The sequence below is a fragment of the Meleagris gallopavo genome, chromosome 7 (genome assembly GCF_000146605.3).
Source record: "Meleagris gallopavo isolate NT-WF06-2002-E0010 breed Aviagen turkey brand Nicholas breeding stock chromosome 7, Turkey_5.1, whole genome shotgun sequence".
Classification (NCBI taxonomy): Eukaryota; Metazoa; Chordata; class Aves; order Galliformes; family Phasianidae; genus Meleagris; species Meleagris gallopavo.
Window position 1 is genome coordinate 27,504,461 of NC_015017.2, and position 18,155 is coordinate 27,522,615.

Below are 18,155 nucleotides of genomic sequence, written 5' to 3' on the forward strand. Positions count from 1 at the left end.
GGCATCCACAACCTCTCTGGGCAGCCTGTTCCAGAACCTCACCACTCTTATGGTAAAGAACTCCCCCCGATATGCAACTTAATCTTCCCTGCTTCAACTTAAAACCATTTCCCCTTGTCCTGCCATTATTTACCCTTGTAAAGCATTGATTCCCCTCATTTTTGTAGGCTCCCTTTAGGTACTAGAATGAATCACCCATCCTCAACAGGAGCAACCACAGTACTCAAAAGGCAAATGAAAAGAAATGAAGGGGATCATGTGAGACCTTTTTTCCCCTTGCAACACTTGGATAGGTTAACAGGGGAACGCAGGTGTTTGGGCCAGCCTTCCTTGAAGGCTTTCTCAGGATTTTTTTCTGTCCCATAAACGTGACAGTGGCTTTCAGAAAACCTAAAGTGTCTCATCTTTCCTCAGATTAAGAGCAGACCTGCAGGAATTGGCCCACATGGGTCACACTGGGTAACGCTCAGTCACAGGAATGTGTGAGGAGAGATCAGTTCAGCTAAAGGTCAGCCATTCGATGTATCTTAAATAATTGTCAATCACGCATTGTCATTTCCATGTCCTGTATACTAGCAAGAGCTAATGGTTTTGCATGCAAAGCAGGGTGTGAGGGAGGGAGTCATTGTGGAATAGTGCATACAAACCATTTGAATGTTGAATATGCCAAATGCAGAGCTGTTTGCCAACACTCCCCTGCCCTGGAGTGTTCAGAAGGAAAGAGAAGATATTTTATGTCAAGAAGCAGGTGGCTGGAGGAAGTCCTAAGAGAGCCCTGTTATCCTGTGTCATCAGCTGTGACTGTATTTACTCCTCAGTGCAATGAAGCCTTAGAAGTAGCAGCAGGAGTGGTGTCTGCTGTTTATGTGCTTATGAATGTAGACAGCTATGAATTTTTAAGACTGCAGAATGAAATTCATTTTGCAATAATGAAGATTTTATCTCAGGTAACAAGGAACAACAACTCAATGTTTCAATTCAAAGGGATGACATAGATAAAGCAAGCCTGCAAGTGGCAAAACAGATAAACACATGAGTAGGTTAAACCTATTCTGTTAACACTGTGAGATACAAAGTTCTGAGAATGGAAATGAAAAAGTGCAAAGTGCTTATCAGCAGAGTACATAACATCTCATGCATAGAAAAACACAGATCTCATTCTCTTCCATTGGCTCCAAGAAAGCTATAAACCAGCAATGGAGAAGTTATAGAGTACCTTTTGCATAGTAGTGCAAATGGGGTCAAACATTACAAAGGATTAGGAACAGCATGCAGGACCACATACATAGTAACCCTTCCACAGAACTCCACCTGCTGTTTCTGTTTATTTATTTCATTGCTGGTTCTTGCAATGTCTTTCATGTATCAGAATTCTTCAGGACTTGGTATCTTCTCTCAGTGTAAATACTACTTGCTGAACTGTGTTAATGTACCAGCTGGCACTGATTATTCTCTTCATCTGACAAGAGATACTACGAATACTCCTTTCCTCCTGTCCTCAGTTGTACTTGAATTCCTAGTAGACCATCAACTACAGTAATGACAAGAAGAGAACAGAACATCTTCAGTTGGAAAGGACCCACAAGGACCACTGAGTCCAACTCCTGGCACACACAGCACCACACAAAATTCAAACCATATTTCTGAGATCAAACACTCAAACTCTGGCAGCCTGGGACTGGGATCACTGCCCTGGGGAGCTTGTGACAGTGTTCAACCTGTTTAATCAATGGATATACAGATGGTATATAGTCAATAGATATACAGGATGGGGGGGGGTGGTGCGGGTGTGTGTGTCCGTCCATCCAGGAGCTTGGCTAATATAATTTATATTGGAGAAATGAGAGACAGTCACTCACCCTGTCCTGGGCTCACGAGATGAACTCCTGGTGGAGCAGATCTCCAGAAGAGATCCTTCCCCACTGGCAGTCAGCTCTTAAATGGGTCTAGGAGAGGTGGAGCCAGGCTCCAACCCTTCCTGCAGCACATCTGAATTGTCTTCACCTGTGCTCCCGTGGCTGACTCATTGCTCGCCTCAGATGATCAATCAAAGGTTCAGGCCGTGATTCAGCAGCCCCATACAACCGTTCTCCCAGTGAAAAGCCTTTTTCCAGTCCTCAGCCTGAAGCTCTCCAGATGCAGTTTCATGCCATTCTAGGAGTTGCAAGCAGCTTGCATTCGAAGTAAACAGTGACTCCTTGCTTCTAATACCATGAAAGACAAATTCACAATCAGCAGACTACCAATTGCCAGCTAAAAACAAAGGAGCAGTTAAGGATTGTTCATTGGATGTGTCTAGTAGATGAGCACAGTGGTGTAGAGCAGGTGTTGTTAATTGTGATATATTCAGAGCTGCATAGTATGTTTGAAATGACCTGTAAATGCCCACCTCACACCAGTGAGATGAGAAGACACAGTGCATTGAGCTGTGAAATAAAGCAAGGAGGGGGGATGACAGTGGCCCAAGAACTATCTATCTGTATTCATTGCCAGGGTAGTCTTTTTTCCTACACTCCTGATCCTTAATTCTATTTTTTATCTTTCTTTCTTATTTAATATTTTGAAAAATTAGCTAAGCTGCTTTTAAGGAAATTTGTAAAATAAATTGAAACCAAAACTGCATGAGTCCATAAGGTAGAAGATATGTGAGTTGAAGTTGGGAAGACCTTTGTTTAATTCTTTGGTTGGTTTTTTTTTTTTTTCAGAAGACAAACAGTGCTACATTTGAAGTATTCCCCCACCACACCTGCAAACACTTATTGTACAGGTAAAAGGGATTTTAGATCCGGATAGGTGCCATGCTGGTAGCCCCTGTAGGGTCAAAAGTTCAGATTGGCTTATGGAGGATGATACAGGGCTGTCACTGGGACTTCCTCAAAGCAGTAGCAGAAGAACAGCTCTGTGCCATGCTACAGTTATGTGGAGGAAAGGCTCATAGCAGTACAAAGTCTGAGGCAGAGTAAGGCATCAAAAATCATAGGATAATTGCAATTAAGCTCATGAATTAAAACTGATTGCAGCAAACAGACTGTCTGAGAAAACTGAATTCACAAAGCAAAAAAGCCTTTTCTTGTTTTTTTCCTATCCACAATACTTTGATATGTTTCCATCTGAATTGTGTTTTCAGACAAAATTTGCTTTTAAAAATAAATAAAATGGAGACCCCAAAAAATTAAATGCCTAGAATTGAATATTTATTCAGTCACCATTTTTTTTCCCATTTGTTTACTTGGTTGGCTGACAAACAAAGAAATCCATTTTTCACGCAGCTCTGGTACAATATTAATCATCACAAGTACAAACAGCAGAGTCTAAGCCCACGTCTATTCATAGTGCTTCATGCTTCTGCATACTGAATAGTACCTACTCCAGAAGTAAAGAAAATGTGGCTGTGCGAGTGAATGTGTGAATAAGGCTGTCATTTTCAGGTCAGACAGCTACTCTTGTGATCTCAGTTATTAGCAATTTTATTTTAGCCTAAAGTGACTGTAACAGCAGTTCTTGTTTTTAAATACATAAACCTTACTCTGTTGTTTTGTTGTTTGGTTGTTTTTTTTTTTCTTCTCACGGGTTTTTGAACATGACTTCATGTGGCTGGGAGCTCACTGAAAGATAAAGAATGAGATACAGACTCTAACAGTGTAACACACATGGAAAATGTAAATCAGCTTTAATGTGCAGACTCAGAAAGAATTAAGAGTTCACAGGGTTCCTTTAAGTATGCAAATCAAGGAGAAAGGCATAGTGCTCTTTCGCTCCTAGGCTTCATTCTGGGTACCAAGGAGGCTTTTTAAAGTGGTGTTGAACAAGCACATCGTCAGTGAATAAAAAAACAATAGCTTTTAGCTTTTGAGCTATGAGATCTGCTTTTCTACAAACATGGCCGCTCTTATCCTTAAGCACTATATTATAAGCTGACAGTGTAAAAACATTCAAGTTTTCTTCTGCCATGTGTTTGAATGTTCAAATTTAATAGCTATAACCACTACTTATCAATAGTTTTCTGTGTGTTTTTTTTTTCCCCAGAAATCCCAAGAAGATAGATAAGAGTCAGTGAGGAAAAATCAATAGCCAAAGAAACATCCCAATCTACAGCCCACCTCCAGACCATCTCATAATTTGGGTTAGAGTTAATTGCTGAAAGTAGAGTCTAAGATTCATAAGAAAAAATACCATAATCTTTGTCCTGAACTGCTTTTCACACTTATGAAACTTCCTTGAACAGTTTTTCTACAGCAATACAAGAAGAGTAGAAGATGTTCAGATGTGCTCAGGTACCTTTGTGCTCATACCATTAAAACAAAAAACAGTTAAGAGAAGTAGGAAGACTTCTTTAAGGCATGTTTTATCCAGCATTTTGGTGAGAAGGTGCTTGTAATTTTGGACAGTGAGATATATTGATGAATAGCTAACTACATGGAAATAAGGAACTTTTCTCAAATATAAGGTCTCTCTAAGACCTGAACAGCAACAGTAATTCCTCCTGTAAAAGAGCAGAACAAAGTTCTTAAACAGTTAGTCCCAGAGCTGCATGTGTGTACGTGTTTATAGCTGGGGGTTTGTCCATCAGCAGCTAGCATCTGGACACTAGTATTATAAATAGATAAGTAGTAAGAGCAATGGTTGTTTAAGAGGACTTTCTGCTTCCTAAATGTAAAACATTTCTGCTTATGTTACTTCTTTCTCTTCTAATAATCCAAGGGATTTGAGGCTCAGCCTTGGGCAATGGGATATGCATAAGGTTCACCAGCTGAAAAGCAGTCTCAAGAGGCATCATGCCTGAGGCTATGGTTTGATGGTACAGTAAATTCAGTTTTCCATCCCCTAATATCACCTCAAAAATGTCACAGCTTTGTGAACAGACATCAGCCACACTGCTAGCTCAAGCTTGTTTAAAAATATTCAGATGGCTGAACTTGTTGCATCAGGTTTCACACTGCATCAGGTTCTGCTTCCCTGCAGCACTCTAACTGGGATCTGGTGTCCAGTCTGAGCAGTCTCAGAAGCAGGTATTCTGGCTAAAGATCAGTTTTACGTAACAGCTACCTCAGATAACCAAGAGGCTGATGCAGAAAGAGTGGTTGTTTTTCTTCACCTTCCACGGGCAGCTCACTCCTATTCCTAAGGTATCACATCAGAGAAGGACCAGTGTAGAGCTCTGTCAGTGCAGGAAGCCTTTGACAATGCTTTTTCTAGCAAGAAATTGTTAACCTGAATCTGCTGCCTTTTTTTTCCTCTTCACTGATGACAGTGACTACTGTTGTCATTTCAGACCAACTTCTGGACAAAGAGTAAGTGAGCACTCTTCTTTCTGTTGGAATCTGCCTCAAGTACCTACCTAAACCACATCCAAAAGGCTTATTAAAAATGTTGAGATCTTTTTTAGCTCTCTAATCTATGTGTTAAAGCATAGCCTATAAGGTTTTTTTGTTTGTTTGTTTCTCAATTACAATAACTCCTTTTAGCATCAAAAAAATTCAAGTACTTCTGTTTTTAGGGTAATGTACTAGTTTCTGAAGACATGCCATTTATTCACAAGTTGCATTCTAATGTCTTGAATTCAACAGTCAAGAGACAGAAATAAATAAACAGGTAAGACTTTCTCCAGGTTCCTCTACCCCTCCTTTTCTTTTTTTTTTTTCCACCTTTCTTGACATTTATAAAGTGTTATAAAACTTTCTGACAGAAAAAAAGTATAAACTACATTTACAGGGTAGCTCCTTTGTTGATTACAAAAACATTGTTGCAGTAGTAGTAAACGGACGGGATTGTAAATCTCTGATGTATACTTGGCTTTCATTAAATTTCATAAAGTGACAGTTACCACTCTGCAACATACAATATCTTCCCGGGAAGATGCAACACATACTGCTTCCAAGCTTGTTTGTTATGGCAAGTCAGTCAGTTGTCACACTAAATCTTAACTGTAGACTGATGAGGATGGTTGAGAGAATCGTATTTGTTGGAGATATGCTGGGTCACATAGTCTTTTATTTTTACACAAGGGCACTTGGTAGACAACATCAGTTACAGTCACTGCACCAGTGATTATTTTGGCCAGTTTGTGATCTCTGTTCTCTTTTGAGCATATCCTGAAGATCCAAGAATTGCTGCTAAGGTTAACTGGTTGTCTAGAAATCCTAGTGTCTGTTGATGTTGATTTGATGTCAGCAGTTTGTCTGTTTTTCCACTGGACATTACTCACTGCTGTTCACCAGCAGCAAAAGTCCGAGCAGCAGATTTCAGTGAACTGAAGTGTTGATGTTTGATATTCACATTGAGTGCTTCACTCCTTCTGGTGTACTGTACTGGTACTTATTAGAAGATGGACTATTCTAAACTACAGAAAAAAAAGAAAAAAAGAAAAAAAAGATCAGCACTGACAAATGGAGTAAAGAAGGAATCAAGAATGATTTACCTTCTGTATGGATATACACACAAGACTATTAAACATCAGTATTAACAACATATCATAGAACAACTCGTAGTAATTCTTATTTCAATTCCATCAATAACAATTAGGAGTTCCAACTGTAGAACTATGTTAACCTCTGAAATTTTGAATAGAAATGCAGAATACGGTGTTAAGATCCAAGAAACTCTTACAAAGGAAATAGAAGTTGGTGGGAGAAGATGCTGTGCTAGAAGCTGATCTGAAAACCCTGTCCGGTTGCACAAAAGGAACTTGGCTTTGGTTTTGCTTTGCTTGGCCACCTGCCCAAAAGCCAGCTCCAAAGGCTGAGCTAGAAGGCTGTCAAATGTGTTATTGTTCTCAGTACAGACCTGACATAGCATTATTCACACTGTTTATGGGTTCACGGAAGAGCCCAATATAATGTTGCAGCTGCTCACAAAAGATAATATCAAATGCTCATTGTTACCAGGGCACACTAGGTCCGTCAGCTGTGTTCAAGGAATTCTGGAGCATTTTTTACATTGTGAAGTATTATTCCATGGACAAAATCTCTAGGAAGAATTTGAGCTTCTTTCAAATGTTAGTACAGACAGGAGGTGTGCAAAATATCTAAAAATCAACAGGAATCTTCATTTGTGAAACTTCAGAAGGAAGTGGGAGCTTTAGTTGTTAATGCAGCAATCATCTGGCATGTTCTCTTTTCAGCTGCCCTTATTTTGTTGGTTCCACAGAGACAAGTAATGTTTGTTTGTGGTTTGTTTTTTTGTTATTCAATTTTGTTTAGTTGTATTAACACATCAGTGTTATTTTACTTTGGCTTCAGAGTGACTCATAAAAAGCAAGTACTAGCAATAAAAAGTAATTAAAAGAACAAAAATGCCTAATTTATAAAGAGAAAAAGAGTGTACTAAGGTTTCAAATAGATGTTTGGAAGTAGGTACAGTTTTAAAGCAATTAAATTTTGAAACTCTACAAGAAAATCCTTTCTCCCCTCCCTGAAGTGAATATCCTGAGAAGTTGTGTCCTTAGTGGAATTTCAAAGTCACCATTGCTCTGCTCTTCTAAGGAACACACCTTCAATCTGTATTTTAGGAAGAGTGCGCAGGGAGAGTCATCCCGACAAATAGGACAAGCCAAATCCTTAGATTAGTAAAATGGCATGGTTAATTGTCAAGTTGATGCTGAATAGACAGAAGAACTTAATTGTTGTTTTTGTGCTCCATTGAATCATTGTCTCTTTGTGTTGTTTTTAATTTGCTTTCTACTGTAACTCATGAAACTTAGATTACAGCCATTAAGGTGAAGTTTTTGAAGCTACATCTGCTCGTTGGTTTGCCAATTCCCTCTCTTGAAATTAGATTGATGTAGTGTTATATATTCATTCCAATCTAATGGCTTTTCCAGAGCCCCAGAGTAAGGAAAATGGGTTTCATTAATTTCCCTAATAGCATCACTGAAAGACATGTAATGTGTGAAGTTAAAACTTCTTTTGTTTTTAATCTCTTAATGATATCTTTTTCCTTTGTTCAGACTATCCTTAGTTTTACAAAAATACAGAGGAATAAAAATGTCTCTTGGTGGATTTGTAAGGAAAGGGAGGCTTCAGCTATTTTGGTGGAAATATTTCATGGCATCTTTATGTTCTCTACTGATGTTTATTCCACTATTCAGTCCATTTATTGCTCCATAAATTGAAATGTGTATAGCTTCTTTTATTTTTTCCCAACCAAAGTAAAATGAAGACTAAGTTGTTCAGCTGCATCCTATTTGCCATCCTGACTTATCTCTGAATAAAGCATAGAAGTTGTGTTATAGTAACAGGAATTTTTTTAATTTTAGTGAAACTAAAGTCATGATATGTTTCATTATCCCTGGCCTAGCTTGGTTGAATGAGCCAAATTATTTGACATGAAAACTTTTTTACTATACACTTTGCTTGCTAAAAAGAAGTTACCACAGTTACACCGTGACTTGGACAACACGGAAAGGGATAAACTCCTTCAGAATCTGCTTGAACCTATAGTCTGAACCAGCCTCAGAAGTTATGTGGTTTTGTGACCTAGTTACAGGATGAGGAATATGCAATTTTTGAGGTAACCCTAATATTAATTAATTGGAGAAGTTAATTCAGTTGAAGAGTGAGGTTAATAACTAATTTAAAAATGTGGAACTTATGAGTGTCTTCCCTTTCTCAAATACTAGGCTTGCAGATACTGATATAGTCTTATACTAACAAAGTTTTAGCTTGAATAAATATATATTGACTTAGGAGCATTAGGATGTCACGCAGAACCCAGTAGCAATACAGGGCAAATGCCAAACATTGAGGATGTTGCCAGTACAACAGAAATTGTTAATCTTGAGCCATGTGGATCAAGAGTCACTGTTTCTTCTCCGTTATAAACCACAAGGATAACAAACATGAAAATGCCCACTCCATCTTTTTTTATACTTGGGCTGAAGACAAAATTTAGCTTAGGAGATCAGCATTTCATGTCCAAGCCTCAGTACAATATTAGCAACTCTAAGCTTGACCATCATAAAATTATGTTAAATTAAGAACGGAGTTCCAGTTTTCCGTTAAGAACTTCTACTGTGGGTCAACTACATCAGATTTTATCACTGGTAAATGGAAAAGTGTGTGGCTATTCACCTCTTATGATCCATTTGTGACTCTTGATTCTGGCTGCATTCTTGTTTCCAAAGTTATCTGAAAAGTTTTTCTCTCAGTTGAGCATGCCTCATTGTAATACTTCAGCTCTCCTGATTTTCAGGCAATGTTCTACTAATTCACAAGTTCCAAATTTTAACACAACTTTTTTTTAATGCCATTTAGCCAATCTTTTTCAGAGAAAATTCGCTGTTTGGGGAGAGTCGTAAACACAAATTGAGCTACCTTCCCAATTATTTACTAGTCAAATTATATACTTCAGAAGCTTCCTTGATGCTATCTGGTCAACTCTTGCATGTTCCCAGTCTGACAGAAGAGTCAGCTCATTAGCGCACTGTCTGTGCTTGTGTAGGAAGAATTCCATCCTATTTTAGCATGATGTGTATGACATTTTCTTTCAAATTGCATAATACAGCAAGAAAATCTAATCCTGAACTCACTCTGCTCACCATGTATAATGGAAAACTGTAATTATATCACCCTGAATCCAAATCTATTGTTCATTTCATTTCAAGTCTCACAAGTCTATGTTATTCTAATGAATATTTCAGTTATGAGTAAAGGAAAAAAGTTCGGGAAGTTTATTCAACAGAAAGTGCAGTTCTGAATAGTTTGCTTACTGCATATAAATTATCATAGAAATACAACAGTGACAGGTAAATCTCACTACAAGTCATGAACTCCATAAACTTCCTTGCTTAGGTCATATTCGGATTCCTGATTATCCAATAAATGTTTCTCTTCATTTAATGCTACAAAGTTCTGCTTGTGTTTCTCTGTAACAGCTTTGACCATTTTCCTTAATGTCATATAAACTTATGCTTTCAATCACTTTATAGGCATTGATTGCAATATATCCGTAGGAATAAAATTACTACAGACATAAAGATGTACTCAATGGACATATGAGAAATTGCTCTTTGAGAAGTAGTTTTGGGTTAGGGACAAAATATCCAACACCAGCACAAATTGGAAGGCATTCCTTCACTGTTATGCTAGGGAAACAATTCCCTATTAATCTACAGAAGCAGGAAGCAGTGTTCATACTTCAAAGGAGTGGGTCCATACATGTCATGTTAAAAAAGCATAGAAAAAGAAGGAACATGAACTAGGATAAGTACCTTATTTAGGTGTTTCAGCTTTTTTGCTGAAAGTTAAGGGCTGCAAATTTACAATCAGTCATGTCTGTGCTTACAGCTCTCCGCTCATCTCTGCTGAAACAGAGCGAGGAAATATTGTCATGGACATCAACTCACAGCTAATCTTTGTCACTGGTCACGCTAGTTGATAATGCTCCAAAAATACTGATATGGATTTCAGGCTTTAATAATCACAAGAAAGAATTCCCTGCAGATATATGTCAGCTTTATAAACCCCAGTTTAGATAGTAGTTGAACTATCTGAACTGGATTTGTGTAGGCACAGGAGAACAAAAATTAGTCAACAGGCAGTTCACTCTTATCCTATTTCTCAGCTACATCAGTTGATTCAAGTGACTGCAAACTTATAAGCAAGAACAGACTTCATTTCTTTTATGAACACAGGTTCATATGCATTTTAATCTGAGCTCCACAATACTTAGGCTCACAAGGAGATTACTAAAATGAATAAAATTCATTGGATTATAAAAGGAGATAGAAAAGTTAAATGATCTGGAGTACATTTTATGAGAGACTTTCATTTTTCAATAAACTTTCAGAAAACAAGTCTTGTCTGTTAGAGGAAGGAATATATTACTTTAGTGCAGGAGGTTTCAATAACTTCAGCCACTCACAAAGGATTATTGAGTCATTTATGACAGAAGGAAAATGTTTCCTGTCAGAATAAACTGCAATATGTTTTCCAAGATGCTAGTCCAAGTAACTGCTGGAGGGGTCAGAAAACTTGCTTAGGCACTACTGTGCATTAGCTGTTCCTACCATGGCACTCACTGAAGTGCAATAATGTGAACTGTTTAGAGTTGAACTTGATACACATAATTGTGCACATCACCTCTGGTTCTTGCACTGTACTTCTATTCTTCATAAATACCATTGTATGTTTGGGGCTATCTTTTACAAACCTATTTTGGTATATTTATTCCTAGATGAATTAGTTTTTTTAACTAATTCTAACTGGTTGGTTTCAGATCAGAGCAGGAAATGTTGATTTCTGTCCTTGTGGTCTGGATTTTCTGTTGATATTTCTCATTATCAAATGTGAAGAAAATGCTTCCAGGGCAGAGACAGAAACAGATGAGCTCTTTCCCAGTTTCCCAGAGCAAAAATTTAGAGGCCTTTCTTTTTTCCTCAGGACTTGAGTTTTTTCTTCACTGGACTGTACTATCAATCCAATGCAGATATCAGCACCTCAAGAGCAGCTTTGATTCAAGATCTTAAAAATAACAGGCAGAAGGGCAGAAGCTGAGTCAGCTCCCATTGGCTAGTCCCCAACAGCTATTATAGCACAGAAGTGCACTGCCAAGACAACGTATACATTCCACTGGGAAACAGATATTGCAAATTAAAAATCTGAGCCTACTTCTACAGGAATTAATGGAAATTTTCACTGGTTATAAGGGGAGCAGGGCCAGAAATCATATTTCTTGCAATGCTGAGTCTACACTAGTGGCAGAGAGTGAAGGCAGGCAGCAGTGGGATGAGGTTTTAATCATATTTTGGCAATTGAGCTTTTCCCTAAATTTCCCCTAATTTTTCAAATTCCATTTCCTTTTGAAATATACTTTAAAATTACAAGCATAGATAAGATTTATAAAGTAGATAGTTTGTTTTTTTTTTATGTAGAGACTGAATTAGTCTGTGTCTGTGTCCATATTTCAGCTGGGACAGAATTGATTTTCTTCACAGTGGCTGATATGAAGTTATATTTTGGCTTTATGAGAAAACAATGTTGATAACACTAATGTTTGAGTTGTTGCTGCGCAGTGCTGCACAGAACCAAGGACATTTCAGTTTTTCAGCTTCTCATACTGTCCTACCAGGAAGAGGGCTACAGGGCACACAAGAAACTGGAAGGGAATAGAATAAGGACAACTAATCTAAACTAGAAAAAGGGATAATCCATACAATATGACATCATGTGAAAAAACTATAAAACAGAAGGGAGCTGGCCAAAAGAGTGCTGCTGCTCAGGAAGTGGTTGGGTGTTGGCCGGCGGGGTGAGCAACTGCATTGTGCATCACTTGTTTTGTATATATAAATACATATGTAATTAAAATTAATATTACTTATCTCTTCTGCCTTAGTTTTTATCTCAACCTATGAGTTCTACCTTTTTTCTTCCAATTTTCTCCCCCATCTGACTGGAAGGAGGGGAGTAAGTAAAAGAGCATGTTGTGTTTATCTGCTTGTCAGGTTAAACAACAACAGCTTGCCATCTCATACCATTTTTGTTTATTCTACTTATTTTTCAAGAGCTATGTATAATCAGCAATAGCTAGCAGAGAAATACAAAACACTGCATCAAATACCCAGTCTGTCTACTTAAACATCACACATTCACTCATTACAAAGAACTGATGGACACCTTATTTATGTCTTTACTAAGCTACTGTCAGTGTGTGGGATGCTTTAAAAGGATAAAATACTTTTTTTCTTTCTTATAAAGTACGATGTCACATCAGGATTAATCAAAGCACAAAATAAAATGAAAGACTAGATCAGTGTTCTGGCTGCACTTGCAGAAGAGTTCCATAATTAAATTGGGTTTTTGTTCCATTTGGTTGTTGGGAAAATACAGGCATCTAGTTTGTAGATTTCAGGGCCATCTCAGGTTTCCAATGTGGTTTTAGCTTTCATATCTTAGCCAAGAAAACTTCTATAAGCATATGTCGTAGGCTTCAAGACTGACAATAATTCTTGTGTAGTACCCATAGAAAGAGAATATATTTTCTTGGCTTAATCACTTAATTTTGTCTCATTTATTGAGCTTAATAAAAGAGTATAATGGTGAGTCAAATCCAAGTATGTGGAACTTTCTGCTTAATACACTTGTCTGTTCTATTCCTGAGCAGGTGGAAACCCTTCTGATCCAGTATTCTCAATAGTTCACCTTTTCATTGTCTCAGTGATGTAAGCAGAACTTATCCTACACAGGATGCACTGACCTTCAGAGTTAAAACAACAATAAAATAAAATAAAATTAAAAATCATCAAAAATGAATCTTATTTCCTTTAGCTGTTTCAATTCTTCCTATGGCATTGATTTCATCTTCACATTGCTTTTTTGTACCTATGTAAATAGGCCTGGAATAAATTTTGACCTCCAATATACTTGAGAATTTAAAGATAAACCAACTGCAACCCTGTCAAGTTCCTCTTGATTCCATTTTTTAAGCTTTCATGGTGATACCTGCAGACCAGCACTTTTCATTGTTTTTGAATTCATGGATATGTAAATTCCAGTTTTCTTTTTAGGAACCCAAGCTGGCTGAAGAACCATGGAACTCTCCAAATTGTAAGGTGAAAACAAGTCCCGTTAATTCATAACTTTGGGTAAAACCTTTCTTTTTTTTAATCACTTTGTGATTGAAGTCTTTTCAGATTATTTTTTTTAAAAGGAAGATCAAACGAGAAATTAAAAGAATAAGGGCAACAGAGAACATTTGGAAAGCATGGCAGGTCAAGGCAGATGAAAAACCAAACAAAACCAATCAAATCACAGAAAAAATAAAAAACATAACCCTCTCCTTCTTCTCAGTATTAAAGCTTGGTTAATATTTTTATCACTGAGTAGAACATTTCTCCTTTTATATCTTTCCTACTTAGGTGCTATCGTAAGAAAAATTAGTTTTGTCACCCTCAAGTTCATAAACTTTTGGGCCTGTTATGTCTTTGCTTTCCACTTTAAGACATCACAGCAAAGCACCCTACAGCATGACACGGATAATATTTTTTGTCAGTCAACATGCTGTCAATCAAATCCCTGCTTCATTAATTTGTCTTTGTCCTTCTGTCAGGAGACATTCATCTCCCTTACAATCTAATTTTGTGGTGCAAAAGGTCATGCTTTTTTTTTTTTCAGTCTTCATGGTCCTCTTGCTAAAAAAGACTCTCTCAAGTGAGGAACATCTCTATAAAATTCAGAATGGCAGTTTTTTGTAAATGCACACTAAATCCTCTCATCACGCAAGTGATGCATATGCAAAGATAATAGGATCATCAAAGATGTTACACATGGAAAAATTCTTTTTCCTCATCTACTGCTATGATTAATTTCTTGTCTGATAATTATATTTCTCCTTATGATACAAATTTCAATTCCTGATGCTTCAAGTTTCCTGAGGTAAGAGAACTAGAAAGAGTTCTCAGAGTGCTGAGTCTTCAGCTTAAAGATTTCTATAGTATGTCCCATTCAAACTGACTGTAAAGGACTATGATTTTTGAGCTACTGACCTTAGGTTATTTACACCATTCTTTCTTTGGAATTTTGCCTACCCCAAAAATGAGCAGGAAGATCCTTACTTTTAACTAAGCTTGTCTGACAAACATCACTGAATAGGAAATACTTATTACAATTAAATGAACACATCACATCAAAGGTTTTAACCAGGCAGCATCCCACACAGAACTCCTCCCTGAGCAGAATTTAAGAGATATCATAAAATGTTGTGATTTCAACAGCAGAGGAAAAAACAATAATACCAAAAAATCTGTAATTTTAAAATTTTCAAAAGACTTTAACAATTAATGTGTATGTATTTAGTACAGGAAAAATTTCATCTGATTACAAAGATAAACAAAGTGTTCTTTACTTTTAATTTTCGGTCTCTCCCTCTAAACTCTTTGGTTTCATTCCAAAGATTATAGCAGTTGGAACAATTAGAACTTGCATATTCTGAAATATACATAGTGCAAATTATTTAAGACTAGAGATTTAGAGTCCATTTCCTATTGGATGTCTTTGAACAGAGCAGCAAAAGCAGTTATGATTGCCTCTTTTTTATTTTCTCATTCTAATTGCAATCTTTCTTCACAGGCAGTTTCTTAATAAAATGTATACAGACTTTGACACAGACATTCCTAGGAGGTCTAACAAAAAAGGACTAAACATGTCCAAATTATAACTGCTGGAACATCTGTTAGTTTGCATTATTTATCAAACAAGAATAGCAATAATTTCATCAGTGTAAGTACTTTGTCTACCTCAGAACAATATGTATATTTTCAGTTCTTCCTTCTCCTTCTTATCCTTTTGAATTCAGATTTGAAAACAATATTGAAAATGTCAAAATGATATTCTGTTTAAAAGCAAACATATTTAAATGCATTGTGACTTGTACTTCTGCCTGAATTCACAATAACCTCTGAAACTACCAACACAATAACCAACTGAAACTACCTCTTGTAGAAAAGAAGCAGATATAGCCACAAGTATGAGTGTCCCACTACGACTTTGCCAGCATTTGTTATTTCAGTTTTGGGTGCAACTAAGCAATGCATGAGAGTAGAAGAACAGGAACTGAAACAGTTTGGTGGTTCTCTAAGAAGATTCAGTTTGAAAGTATTGAGTGGTATAATCCAAATTTGTTTACTCAATCTAATGCTGGGACAGTCCATAGCTGTGATTTCCACTTGAGCTGTCCCTTCATTTACCTTTTCCATTCTTTCATATCTTTTCAACATATTTTGTCTTCCATGTCCAATCAGTCCCATTCTTTTCAGTGAAAATAATAATAATAATAATAATACTTTTCCTTTTCCCCACCAGTTTTTTAAAGTGAAATATCAAATAAAAGACTTAATCGGTTTTGCTTTATATTGGACTTGGCACTCTGTTAAGATACAGGCTGAAAATGGTGACATCATTTTAGTACGTAAAGTTCATTTTCACCTCTAGTTCCTATTTCCCTGTGTTTTTGTTCTAAAGTCTTTGTGATATTTGTATGAGTGTGCACACTCCTCTAAGTAAATGTAACTCTTCAAAAAATACTTCTACTTCTCACAAAGTGATGTCAAAAAGAATCATTGATATCTTAACATAATGACAGGCTCCCAGAGTTTATGGAGCACCTCCTATGGTGCAACAACCTTCCTAGTTGTTGTATGCCAAGTAAAGCAGTTAATTTGTGTTTATTGCTATGTTCTATGGACAGTAAGAAATGAAGGCATTTTAAGAGCACATCCCATTGTGTTGGTGGAGTGCAGTACACAGTCTCCAAAATTCACCTCTAAAGGAGGGGTGCAACACATCATAGTTCTTCTACAGTATATTTAATGCCTGTACTGTCCAAGAAGATTTGCTGCTTCTCCTATTGCATTCTCTTTGTTGACATTACTCATATTCTATATATTTTCTTCCCACTTGAAACTTTAAGTGTTGCTTTTCTTCTCTGACCCTAGGGATGCATGCACTTCTTTCCATCTCTGAAGTTCAATCAGATTTCTCTGTTGTGTTCAGATGTCAATGCAAATAGAAATCATTTCTTGCAAAAAGCATTATTTAACTGGCAGAAGAAAATCACAGTTTGTTTTATTAAAGCTCCTCACAATGTCAATAATATTGTTGGATTTTATCCAGACTTCACAGACACTCTGGGAAAGAAGACAGAACACCATTCCTTGCAAGAACATACACTTCTCCCAAGTGTTCTCCTCCCAAAACTTTTCCTTCCAGTCGAGTGTGAGATACAAGTCTACTGTAGAAAACCAGTGTTGAATTACAAAGAATTTTTACACATAATTATCCAAACTATGTCGTAACACTAGCATTCAAATAATCTCAAGCATACTATGTTTTTCTGTTACCCACTGAAATCATATTTAGAGTGCTGCTGGTATAACTATTTATTATCAAATAAAGATGAATGATCAGACTAAAGAATTCATCTGTCTTCCCAGGGTTTGAGTGAATTCAAAACAAAATGAATAGTAAGTTTTCCTTAAATGAGGCTAGAAAGGAGCAGTTTATGGGCTTTGCACTGGTAATGGCAATGACATTGCATCTACTTTGAACAAAATAAGGAAAGTAATTGAATCCTGAAATCTCAATAAGGTGAGAAGAGAGTTGTGGATTAAATTCAAGTTAAGGTTAATACACTGGCTTTACTTTTGTGCTATGTCTTGGTACCCTAAAAAAAAAAAGTACTTGTTTCAAGGAAGCTGTAACAGAGACCCGACTCCACAGATGAAGTGGTTTCAGTTGGACTGTGTCCTTATAATAAACCCTCCAAAGAAGATCAAAAAGGTATCTGGACTACCACAGTGGGAAAGCAAGTTCTGCCATCAGAGGCAGATCCCTGCAATACTTCATCATAATATCTAGCATTAAAATATCCTGTCAGGTCTTCCTCTTGGTCACAGTGAGGGAGGACATGCAAAATCTCTTACATTTTACTGTTTACATGAATATGTGTGCAAAGCCAAAATCACATTCATAGTCTAGAGTATCCCAACTACTATCAATAGAAGCTACGCATTCCCACAGAAAGGTGTCCATTTGTTCTCATTTCTTCATATTATTTTCAAGACTTTTGCAATACTAATTCTCCTAGAAGAGAAAAATATGAAGATCTAACATAAGCTTTGATGTGATTTATCATAAACTCATGACACAATTTGTGCAAGACGCCTCAGATATTGATAGAATCACGTAAATATCCATGGATAATATATCCTCAGCTGTGCAATAGGACCATCTCATATCTAAGGCTGGTTATTTAACCTTCGAATCTAAGCGTCATGCCCATTCAAAAAGGAAAGGCAAGAAGAAAAAATAATGGGAATTTATTAATGAAACTTCTTTCCCCTTAAGCTGCACTGCAGCAAGAAATAATCGCAATAATAATGAATAGTGTTATTGTTGGACACATTATGAACACCAGTGATTTTGTACCAAGCTTTTACTGTCAAGGGAATGGTTCATTAACCACAAAGAACATTTCACATTAGGGATTCAGTTTATCTGGCCAATTTAGACATTGTTTAAGTTATTTTTAATTAAAATTGGTATCCTGCATTTTGGAACAGCATACTCATTTAAAGGAATTGTTAAGTACGTTTACTACAGTCAAATTCTTGGTAAATGGTTTTGTTCCAGATAAAGGCAGGGCACTGGTCAATTTGTTAAGCA